Genomic DNA, 12439 nt, shown 5'->3' with positions numbered 1-12439 from the left:
TCTTGTGTCTTTTGGGCATGAAGTAAATCTTTTTTTTACACTTTTCAAAATCCTAGATGTTTCTTTATTTGAATGTTTACATTTAGATTTTGAATATCAGATTTACAGTGTGACCCTACTGTGTTTAAACTGTTCGGTTTGATTGCTTTTAACAAACACTTTTTTTTTTTCGTAAATGGGCTCATTCTCCAACTTCTGCAGAGTTAATAAGTTGAGTTTAACTGTTCTTGAATCTATTCAACCAATCTCCGGGTCTCGCTATAGAACTTTTAGCATAGCTTAGCATAGATCATTGAATCGGATTAGACCAGTAGCATCACGAACATTCAGAGATGTCACTGTACCTGCTGTATAAATAAAGGTGATTTTAATTTGTGAATCATGAATATTATTGATTCTGAAAATCGGAAGACTGAAAACAAGATTCAGGAGAGTTTCTGACAATAATCACAGCTTTTAATAAAATCTATATATTACAACTACAGTAAAACAACATTACGCTATCTCTTTTGAGCATTGAAGGATTTAACTAAAAAAACTGAACATTTAACAACAACATATATAATAATAATAATAGTAGCAATTAAGGGGTCGATCACAGCAGAGGCGAAATGAGGAGCTAAAAATGGCATGGAGTGTGGAGCATGGCAAAATGGCTCCAAAATCATAAATATAATCCATACGATTACTGGTTTATGGCTTGGTCCATGACAAAGTTTACATGGACATCGGAGTTTCAACAAATTCAGGGTTAAAGGATTAGTTTTGAGTTGAAAAACCAACCAAAAAAACTCGATCTGGGTTTGATACTTCCATGAAACTGATCGTCAGCTTTCTCCGTCAACTCAGGCTGGATCCTGTGCGCACATGAACGTGTGACATCAGTATTAAGAAGCCAATCACGAGCCTTGAAACTGCGATTCAATATGAAAGATTAAAAGATTAGTCCAGTTCACATCATATAAAATAGTCCTTGAGTCCTTGGAAAAAAAGCCTAAAACAGGTCACTGCTGCCTCCAACAGCAAACAAACACAAGTTGATCTTTGGATCCTTAAAAGCTCACAGCACCAGTCCTTTGTCATGAGATGTTGACTGTTATGTATGAAGAACAAACAACCACTGAACTTATGGCTGATCATTAGATGGTTCTTTTATTTCCTTCAGCTGGACAAATGAGGAATTGTTATTAATAAAATCCTTTCTATAACTTCATAATCTCTGGCCCTGTGAGCCGAGAGACATCGTCATCTCAGTTTAGAGGAGTGTGTGCCCAAAGGTAAGCATCTCCTAAACCTTTATACTTAAACTACAAAACTGTGTATACCGTCTGGTTGGCTGGATTAAGCTAGCTTTAGCTGGTTGTTTCAGCTGGACCTTTGCTGATGAGCCATGACCAGTCATTGTGAGGCAGGATACCAGCTCAAACCAGCCAACCGGTTGTAGGATTACACCTTTTATTAATTATGATAATTATGAATTATGATTTGAATTAGCTCTTACTTCAAGTTTGGGCAATTGAATCTTAAAAGATTCACGTTGGTATGCAATTCAAATATACCTTTAAATCACCTAATACGTCCAGCGTTTTAGGGCAATTTAAATGTATGTTACCAATATGAATTTACTCTGTGATCAGCAAAATAAATCAATTGGACTTTACTCATTTATCTGATTTTAGCTTTACCTCGAGCAGGTAGCAACAGATCTGGGCATGAGTTTGACTTTCCAGTCACATAACACACAAACGAGACTTCGTAATAATGAAACAAAATGTATTAATCAATACCTACTAATTGACAAGACTACACTGAGAAGACTAAGCATACACACACACACACACACACACACACACACACATACATTCATACACATTTCACGAGTTGGAAGGAAAATGGATAATTGTATGTCCAAAGTCTGTTAGCTAGTTCTGAGATCGCACTAAGAGCACCAACAAAGCAAAGTTAGGTTTTAGCTTTTATTGGGGTGGGGGTGGGGGTTGGGGGTGCTCTGAGTGTGTCAGTCTTTTGGTAAGTTGACTCCCTTTGCCAGTTATGAGTGATGACAAGGGCGAGAGAAGGCAGCATTTCGGGCTGTGTTATTCCCCTCCCAAACTACTTTACGGGTGAAATCGTCAGCTTGACACAGTTAACTGCCCAGTTAGTAAAGTACTGGAGGCCAGGTTCTCTAGACAGGTCACTCACTCCAGCCTAAAGGTTTATGTGGCAGCGATCTCAGCCTACCATGCCTCTCTCTGTGGATATTCTGGTGATACGAGATAAAGCAGGTTACAGTCCTAAGGTACCTACGGTCACACCACAGCCATCATACTCCAGGCTTTCAATCCTCCTCCATTTCGAAAGCCGGTCTAGCAGAAGCTTAACTTTATATATCAAGTGAGATACACACACTAAACAGGAATTAGTAAGTCGTGGGCATCTTGCTCCATCTTGCATTTAGCCCCTGGAAAGTGTTGCTCACATTGTTCCACGGCAACAATAGCTCAAGATTATTGTACGCAATATGACTCTTACATATACAGGTATATATATATATATATATATATATATATATATATATATATATATATATATAGCGCTTTTAACAATACAGACATCAAAGCACTGAACAGTATCAAATAGGACAATACAATGGTAGGGATGAGAGTGAACAATTTGTTATTAAATGCGGAGCGAGTCCCTGTAATCAAATTGATGATAATTGCTAGAAAGTAAATGCCCCAACTCAGCAAGGCAGAGGTGACAGCGGCAAGGAACCAAAAGCCCATCCATACAGAGTAGGGAAAAAACTTGGGGAAACTTCCAGTTCAATTTTAAATGCAGCCATGTTGGATTGTGCAACAGGCCAGTTGTGTTTTATTTTGGATCCATGGCTGACATTAGGCCTTCCTTTGATTTTCATGTGGCCCAAACATGGCAAACAGCTGCAGACCGTCCAAGTGCCATAATTCCATGCTATAATTGGCCAGATGAAAGTTTTAAATGTGACCCAGATCTGGGGCATAACAATTTTGCTATCTGGGTATCTAACCTTTCAGCTCTAACAACTGAAGACAGTTGAAACTTGTCCACTGCCTCCAGCATGTTATTCCAGTGAACCTCAGCTATGTCAATCATATTTGGCCAAATGTTCTCTGTACATTTCTCTCCAACCTTCCTCTTTCCTTACTGAGGAATCTAAAGTGGTCTTTATGATAACCCTGCACCCAGGACAGGCAGCTAACTTCATTCTAGTCCTTTTGGAGAAGCTCAAGAAGGTCTTCATGCTGCTTATAGCAGAGATCTCTCAATTTGGTTCTTGTCTTGTTAGATATCCTGTTAAGGAGTACAATTTTGGTTGGAGTTCTCTACTAAGTCTGTTCTCTCCTGCTGACACCTCAATCAACACTAGGATTTTGACTCCTCATTTTGACAAAGAGAAAGCACTTGCATTTAGCAGCACATAAACACAACTGTTCACTTGTTGCTACCTGAATATATATTGATTAAAATTCTAGTTAACCTTATTTGAAAGCAATCCTTGAAGTTTTAACTTTTGCACTGAACATTTTTATTTCACGTAAAAAAACCTTGAGGAATTATTGGTTAATGTTTTTAAATAGTTTATTTAATACATTTCAGAGCTGACAGATTTAGATACAAAAAAGTATGTATTTTTCTGAATACAAAATATATAACACTCATGAAAGAAAAACATCCACAATTGGAAAGAAAAAATCAGATTGTGGATGTAATTGCCTGCTTATTAACACATCTCAATTCTTATCTTGACATAGGTTATGCAATCCTGATATTTTTCAGATGCTGGCCTGAGTTCTGTCATACTCTTCCAGAGCACTCTGGAGTCGATCACGCTCAATACTTCCTAGAATGGCACCAATAATCATATCGATCCCGAGAATAACACCACAAAGTGCAACACCGGCTATAGCGGTTGTTTTTAGTAATCCAAATGACAATCTCATGTTTGTCAGAATTTTTCCACTTTTAATTAGGCAACGAACTGCAATAATAGAAACAGAACCTACAGCACCACACACTGCACTAATAGCTCCTGAGAATTGCCGAAAGTCATCAACAGAAAGAGACATGTTCTTCAGTTTCTTGTACAGTGTTGGTTCCAGCTTCTCCTTCATCCGCTGGTCAGTCTTCCACTTCTGCCTGGATCTCATGAATGCGTTCAATGATCACATCACAGTTCTCCTTCATGGTAGCTTCCTCGTTCAGAGAGACTGGTCTGAAGGACAAGCCTAAGTGCTCCTTAAGAACCTCAATGAGTTGGTTGGTGGCTCAGAAGTTGTTTTTCATCAATTCTCGAAGCTCTTGACTTTTCTGAATAAACCTTTCACTTCTTTCGGGATTTCCAGGGTACAAGATATCACTCCAAGACATGTTTCTTTGTATTAAGGTCTTGAAATAAAAAGAGAAAAAGGAATGTCATCAACACTGTTACTGTGATAAATAAGAATTGATAAGACTCTGCACACATAACCATCAAACAAAAACTGTGAATGTATCGCTCATCTTATTAGTTTTTTTTGCAATTGTTTTTGATAACAGTGTAAGTACAAATCAATCTTCTTACATATTATGAAAGAATGAGACTACACTAACAGAGAGTGGTGCAAAACTTAGTTCCAGGACCACAAATAGTTTAGTTCCAAACCAGATGTTTAGCTTACAAATAAGCCTGAAGGAGTTGATTAGCTAAATTTAGAGTTTAATTAGAGCTAAGGCTAAACTCTGCAGAACTGTGGTCTTACAGGAACTGAAGCTGAATCAGAAATCAGTCCCTATACCCTTAAATAGGATACTGTTCAAACCCAGAGTGCAGCAAAATAACAAGTGAACAATCAATGTACGTTCAACGGCTATAGAATACCCATAATGCTCTGTAAGAGTCACACACTTGCAACTGAATCATCCTTCCACCTATTTTACATCCTTCTGGTCCATGGCATTAATTATCAGGAAAGTAAACTTATCATTTATCAGCAGCTCCAGACTGCTTTACATTAGATATAGAATTGTTTTCAAGCTGAAAAGTGATTGCTGCTTTAAAGAGAAAAACACTTGATTTCAAATGAGCTAAAGATGAACTCAAAAAGCTAGAAGTGTTGTTACTTACCTGATTCTGTTTTCTAGGCCTGAAGTTTGTCTGAAGATTCTGGTTTCTTCAGCTCCTTAAACTCCTTTCAAGATGAAGGTGATTTGGCTCACAAATTGATTTGATCAGCACTCACAGTGTTCGAGCCAGAATGAGTGATCAGTGATGAAACTGTTTTGGGGCACCGTGTGTAACAAACACCAATCACAGGAACATACTTAGTGAAAGTAATAAACCGTTACATTTTTTGCACTTTATGTATAATGGGTCGTTTTATGGAAATATGCATTTTCTGTCCCGGCCTTCATGTTTTTTTGAATTGTAACTGCAGTTTTTTGTTTGTATCCGTCGATCTACCTGCTCGAAAACATGCATACAGTCGCAAGTTTTACTGGATGTGGCAGAACCACAACGCAGGCCTACTCCATCACGACCCCTGCACTCGCTAAAGTGGAGACACCACAAGACGTATATGTATCCTTTCATATTCGTTGTGCGCTCTTTAACACATTGAAGCCGTGACACTTACAGACTGTGTAAGTCTGAGTGAGAAGAACTTGTCAATGACTTATTTTTAAATATTGGAATGGGTCTTTGAATATCTATATTTGACTTTTGAATCGCTGCTTGGGCAAAACCTGGTTCAGGATGTTTTTACCAAGTAGGACACATTTCTGGAAATCATTTGATCATTCTGGAGGGCCTTTCTCTTTAAAATGAGTTGAGTATTATTAATACATAACTCACTTAAGGTTTAATGCAGCCGAAATAGTGTATATTTATAGTTTATTTGGTTCATTATTAGCTAAAATGCCACCATTGCTTGCAGCATGTGGGCTTATGTGAGAAATAATAATGTGAGGAAGACCTGGGCTAAAAAAAAAATCTAGTTTTGGTTTTTTCGGATGGCTTAAATGCGGCTAAATCTGGCAAACATCTGCTTCCGAGAAACATCAGCTGTGATTGGTGTTTGTTACTCTTACGGTGCTCCAGAGACAGTTTCATCACTGGTCACTCATTCTGGCTTGATCTCTGTGAGTGCTGATCAAATCAAAGTATATCTTTTAATGTATTGTATTAATGTAATGTATTATCTTAATTATGAACACACTGGTTTGTAGTTCAAACTATTTTACTGTTTACTGCACATAGATTTTTTTTCATTTTTGTTTGTTTGCAAGGTCTTTGACCAACAAGTTTGTACAAGTCTTCTCCTATAAGAGAGAATGAGATTGCAATTTAAGTAGTTTAAGGCCCATATATCGGTTTAAATTCACTTTGATCAAGCATTTTTATATACTATGTAGCACTTTGGTGCCTTTAAAATGCATTCAACATTTTTTCAGTGCTTATTGAACACAGATATGAATGATTACTAAAGTCAATATATATATATATATATATATATATATATATATATATATATATATATATATATATATATATATATATATATATATATATATATATATATATATATATATATATAAATCGCAATAAAACCTGAAATCGGACCTTTATTTTGGGTGTTGTGACATCATAAGGCCGCGCCGCCCCAGCGCTGTTTTGATTTCGGCTGAAAGGAAGGTCTTTGGTTTCAATCCTTTCGAGTTTTTATTTTTTTATGGCTTGTATAGCGATGTCAAAGCAATGCATTATTCTCGGTCCGGATAACCAGTGAGACAGTCACCGCGCTGCCGAGAGAGCTGATTCAGTTTGTCTGTTAATTATTCTCATCTCAGTTATGTCAGACTGTACGAAACACTGTTATTAAGATGGCCTTTATTAAAGAGGAGACTGAAGATGTGAAGATTGAAGAAGCGTTCACACATGAAGATGCTGAGGAACAAACAGGTTGATTTTCTTTTTTTGACCCTCATCGCTCTACAAAACCCGAAAAGAATAAAATCCACTCATTTATGCGTGCACCTGTATCCAACAACAACAAATGTATATGTAAAATAAAAACCCAGGGCTGTAGCCAACCTTACGGAAGGTGGACCTTTTTTAACGTTTAACCCATTTTGTATTTAACATTTTAGGTTTGTCTGCTGGTAAGTTCATAAAAAAACACGTACAGTGAATGAATCTATTTAAGAGAACAAGATGTCCCTGGATCAAACACCGATTCATCTGAAGCCCTTGTCTGCAGAAACACATTCATGGAATGACTCCGAATGCTTGTAGCGCTCTTCAGGTTGTGGTAGCCTGGCATTATTTTGACTAGCCCAGATTTAAAAAGGACCTTTATTATCATCTGAGAAGTCAAAACATTAGTCAGAAACATTTTCAAAACCAATATCAAGAAAAGAATTTTATTAAACTATTTACTCCTCTTTTTTTGTTATTTATTTAAGAGCTGATAGCAAGATTTACAGCAGGTTTTTGTGTTTATACACTGACTCTGGCTGAAATCTGATGCTTATTTTCAGTGTAGACGTTAGTCACATTAGCTTCTTGTCAATCCACGAGTTCACGTTTACAGTCAGAGAGCGACACCGTGGCATCTGACCAATCAGGAGCTGCCTGTGACGAACGCGTGGAAATAACATCAAAACAAACAATGGTAAGTTAATCAAACTCATACGTTATATGTCAAGATGGATGTTGTGGCATAAAAAACAGTGCACTCCTATTTGATCACATGCCCTATTGAAGTAAGACCAGCACAAGTGTCTCTTTGTCTATCTGTAGATATATGCCTGATGCGCTGTTTGTTTGTTTTTAGTGATGATGAGGGCTTTGACGAGGAAGACTTCCTCCCAGTTACCCACAACCAGGACGCTCCACACCCTTTCTGCCCAGAGGAAGACATTGAGGAGAATGAGGATAAAGACCAGCCAGCACCACAAGCCAGGAAGGTTGACCTCAACTTACCCCCTGACTTCACCGATACTCCATATGATCACTTCATCAAGCATATAACATACCAAACCAATCTGTGTGCAACCCAGAGGGACGTCAACACCACCAATGAAGAAGAGACGTGGAGCGAGATTCTGCCAATACATCAAGAAGAAGCCGGACAAGTTGTTTGCCAGGGCTTCTGAGGATGGCTTTGTTCATGACTGCGCTAGAAGCCCACGGTGTTCCCATGATGTTTAGGCCAGCACCGTCACCTCCTCCACCACCACAGCCATCTCTGCCAGCTTCTTCACCAGCCTGCAGTTAGTCCCTTCCTCAAACACAACAGTGCAGCTACACAGGGACAGCAAAAAGTCCTTCGAGGACATGGAGAAAGAGACCGTCTCTCGTGGTGTTCGAGACAGCAGGGTCATCACGGGGCATACGTCATAGATCTGCTCCTCAGGAACGCCTGGGTCGTGTACTGGACGGACGTCAAGGCTCCTGCTGTGGATGGCCTGTCCATAAAGACCCTTCGGATCCAGTTGTTCAGGGGCCCAGGAGCCCCATGCCAGTCATGTCTCGTTTCAGGAAGAGCTCATCATTTCCGTGTCCACGCAACCAGAGCTGAAGAACTGCAGCAGGAAGCGGAAGATGCTGAGATCAGTAGCAAAGTTTGTGTGTGCGTGTCCACTTTTTGGAAAACCAATCACCCTAGTTCATCCAAGAAGTGACTGATCAAGTGATTTTGACATGTTCCTGAATAAATGTTTCCAAATGAATATTGCATGAACTTTATATATGTTTTATGTACTTATTTGTATGTTATAAGTGTGTCTTTTAAATGTTAAATATATATATTTTTGGGAAAATTGTTGACTATAGACAGGTGGGGACCGACTTGATTGACCTAGATTTGCATCTTTTTTTTCACAAAAGCTCTAAAGCCTTGTATTAACCTCCAATATCTCCCAGAGGTAACATGTACAGGTTGAAAAGTAACGGTCCTAGCACTGAGCCTTGAGGAACTCCATATTTCACTTGTGAGCGATATGATACCTCCTCATTTACTGCTACAGTAAAACTAAGTAAAACATATAAAACTAAAACACAATATACACGTAAACTAATATATAAAGTAATGCTGTGTTATTTATTGTATTCATAGGAAATGTTTATAAAGGAAACGAAAAACGTAGCCTACTGAATAGATGATATGAGGAGAATATGTGTTGTTGAAAGATCGCACTAGAAGAGAGATGTAGGTCATGTGACACTAGCTATGGTTCCTGTGCTGTCATTCAAACAGATTGTTTTAGAAAACATGTAGAACAAATGCTATGAAACACCGTGACAGAAGTCAGTAGAGACCAACAACTGTTTGGTTACCCACGTTCTTCTTCATTAATTAAAGAAATGCATATACGCGCAATATGCAAATAGAACTTTTTTAGAGACAGATTATTTGACAGTAGCGTTCAAGAACTGTATAAACATATAAAACTAAAACACAATATGCACATAACATTTGTTAACATTTGCATGTTAATGGGTCGTGGAGATAATCTCACAATCTCATCTCAGCAGCTCAGTGGGTAGGATCTAGCAGCGTACATATTCTGATGTCTTCTGCCACCGAAAAGAGGTGTACTTATTTTTGTCTCTTTTCATCATAGATCGTATGGTGCTAAAAAAGGAGAAGCAAGAACTAAATGAAATGGAAGAGAAACATGAGGTTTTACCTGGAAAACAGACGTCCTCGGGAGATCTTCACACCGAGGTCTGGTTTAAATGTGCTCAGTGTGGAAAGATGTTCTGGAGCGTCAAACACCTGAACAGACACCAAACGCTTCACTCCAAAGAAAAGCCCTTTAAATGCCAGCAGTGCCAAAAGTGCTTTAAAATCGAGAAATACCTGAAGAATCACATGAAGATTCACAGCGGGCTGAAGCCGTTCACGTGCGCTCAGTGCGGGAAGTGTTTCGGGCATAAAGCCAGCCTGAAGACTCACATGACCCTTCACACCGGAGAGAAGCCCTACTCCTGCAGACTGTGTGGAAGGAGCTTCTCGCAGAGTGGAAATCTCAAATACCACATGAGCGCTTCACAGGGGAGAGAAGCGTCACAGCTGCCCTCAGTGCAAGAAGAAATTCAGCCACAAGTTCAGCCTCAAGACTCACATGAGGATCCACACCGGAGAGAAGCCGTACGCCTGTCGACGCTGCGGAGAGACGTTCATGCACAAAGAGTCCTTCGAGATCCACGTGATCCGTCACTCCGGGGAGATGCCCTTCACCTGCCAGCTGTGCGGGAAGGGCTTCCCACAGAGAGCTAACCTGAAGTCTCACATCAGAGTCCACACTGGAGACAAGCCGTTCGTCTGCGCTCACTGCGGGAAGGGCTTCGCTTTCAAAGGAAACCTGAAGAGTCACGTGAGGCTCCACACCGGAGAGAAGCCGTACGCGTGCTCTCGCTGTGAGACCAGCTTCCTGTACAGAAGAGACCTGAAACGACATTTACAAACACGGTGCTCCTCAGAGTGACCGGATCCCACCTTTCAGAGGATTCAGTTTAAAGATGCAGTGTGTAAAGTTTAGGACGATCTAATGATTGTAATGCAGTATAAAGTGTTTTCAGAGGTGTGTGAAGACTGTTCTAGAAGTCAAGACATGAAGATGAACAAGTAACATTACATTTATAATTACATTTATAATCATTCAGATAAACCAAAATGATTTTAGGTAAACGTACACGTAAATGAAACAAGAAATGGTTAAACAGAACAATGAACGCCAAACAGTGCTATTTTATTTTACTGATGTGAACATGTGTTAATGTCGACTTGAATAAAGTGTTTTCAGCGGCTAAAATGTTTTTTTAGTCTGTTGTTTTCATCAATAAGAAACATTGATTATGAGATTTTTGCCCTCCACACAGAGATCCAGGGCCTGTACCACCAAGTAGGTTTACCTGATAGATAAGTTTGAGTTTAGGCACCGTGGACGTGGTTTGGCTTTTATCGGTGTTCGTCGCCATGGTAACACACTCCACAGCTGACCGCTCCGGGGGCGGGGTTATGTTCTGGAGAACTCAGGCAGTTTTTCTCCAAATTAAAAAGCACAACGGAGCAAAACAGACACAGCTGCTGTTTGGAAATCAGAGGTTTGACTTTTTTATGTTTACATTTATTCACCCAACCATCCATTTGTGCTTCCTATCCAGAACGTTCTTCTGAATATTTATTGTTGTTTTAGGTCGTGTAATTCTGAAGCTCATTAGGCTGTTAATAGACATTCTAAAACATTTAATGCAAAACGTGTGGAATAAATAAAGCATGCCACACTAAATATGTTTTAGTACACACACGGCTGGTGGTCTGCAGGAAGCTTCACCAGATCTGTGCCTTCAGTAAAAAGCAAGCCTCTCTTTTCATCCAGGGCTTCCGATTAGGTGTCTGTCTGGTGTTTATATGATCAAGTATGGATGCCCGTGTAGGAGGAGCAGTGTGCTCTAATGCTCCTCGCTGTGGGTCTGAGAGGAACAGGAAGACGCCATCTGACCGTCCCGGAAGCATCCATTCTCCTTTTTGTTTGTAGAGATAAGAGTAATGCATATTTCAACTCTCTACATTTGTGTGCACTCACAATACAAAAAACCTGCGCTATTGTGAAATAATGAAAGCAATCTGCCTGCCAAAGTGGAGACCATTACATTGGTGGAGATAGCTACTTTCACATCATCAATGGCAATTCCAGCCGCAGAGTCACAAACCTGATGACAGACGGCAATGCTGTAGTTTACAGCCTTCATCCCAACTGTCAAGGTGGAGACCACTACTTTGGAGTTTTTGACTATTTTTACATCATCTTACAGGAAAAGGGCTCTTTACAACTAACAAAGGACATGAATCTCTATTCAGATGCTAAAGTACTCAACCTGGATCCCAGCTTCAAAGACGGTCTGTATTACTGGGGGCTGCCTTTAAATCAATCAATCAATCAATCAATCAATCATTTTTATTTATATAGCGTTTAACAACACAGGTTGCATCAAAGCACTGTACAGTATAAGGTAGAAGAATACAATGACAGGGATATATAACGACGAGAGTGACCAATTTGTTATTAAATGCAGAGACGGTCTCTGGCTTGCTTTTTTGGGGACACTTAACTTCTAGTGATTATCGTCGAATTGATTACAGAGGAACCAAAACCCCATCCATACAGAATGGAGAAAAAAAAACCTTGGGAGAAACCAGACTCAGTTGGGGTCAGTTCTCCTCTGACCGGACGCCCAGCACTTAACTTCCAGTTCAATTTTAAACACAGGTAGTGTAAATGACTTAGTGTGTGTGTGTGTGTGTGTGTGTGTGTGTGTGCATCAGGATCTGGTGATCTGTCCAAGGATCGCATCTAGGTGTTCTGGTCTCTGATGAACATAATCTCTGGGTGAATTTAACGTTAATGTGTG

General features: G+C 39.5%; 1 pseudogene; it reads left to right on the top strand.

Moving 5' to 3' along the window:
* Positions 1-6653: 6653 nt before the first annotated feature.
* Positions 6654-10839, top strand: LOC122331572 (annotated as a pseudogene).
* Positions 10840-12439: the final 1600 nt, after the last annotated feature.

This window comes from Puntigrus tetrazona, unplaced genomic scaffold, assembly GCF_018831695.1.
Source record: "Puntigrus tetrazona isolate hp1 unplaced genomic scaffold, ASM1883169v1 S000000001, whole genome shotgun sequence".
NCBI classification, from domain to species: Eukaryota; Metazoa; Chordata; class Actinopteri; order Cypriniformes; family Cyprinidae; genus Puntigrus; species Puntigrus tetrazona.
Note: the sequence above shows the minus strand (reverse complement) of the source record. Positions and strands in the feature narration are given on the sequence as shown.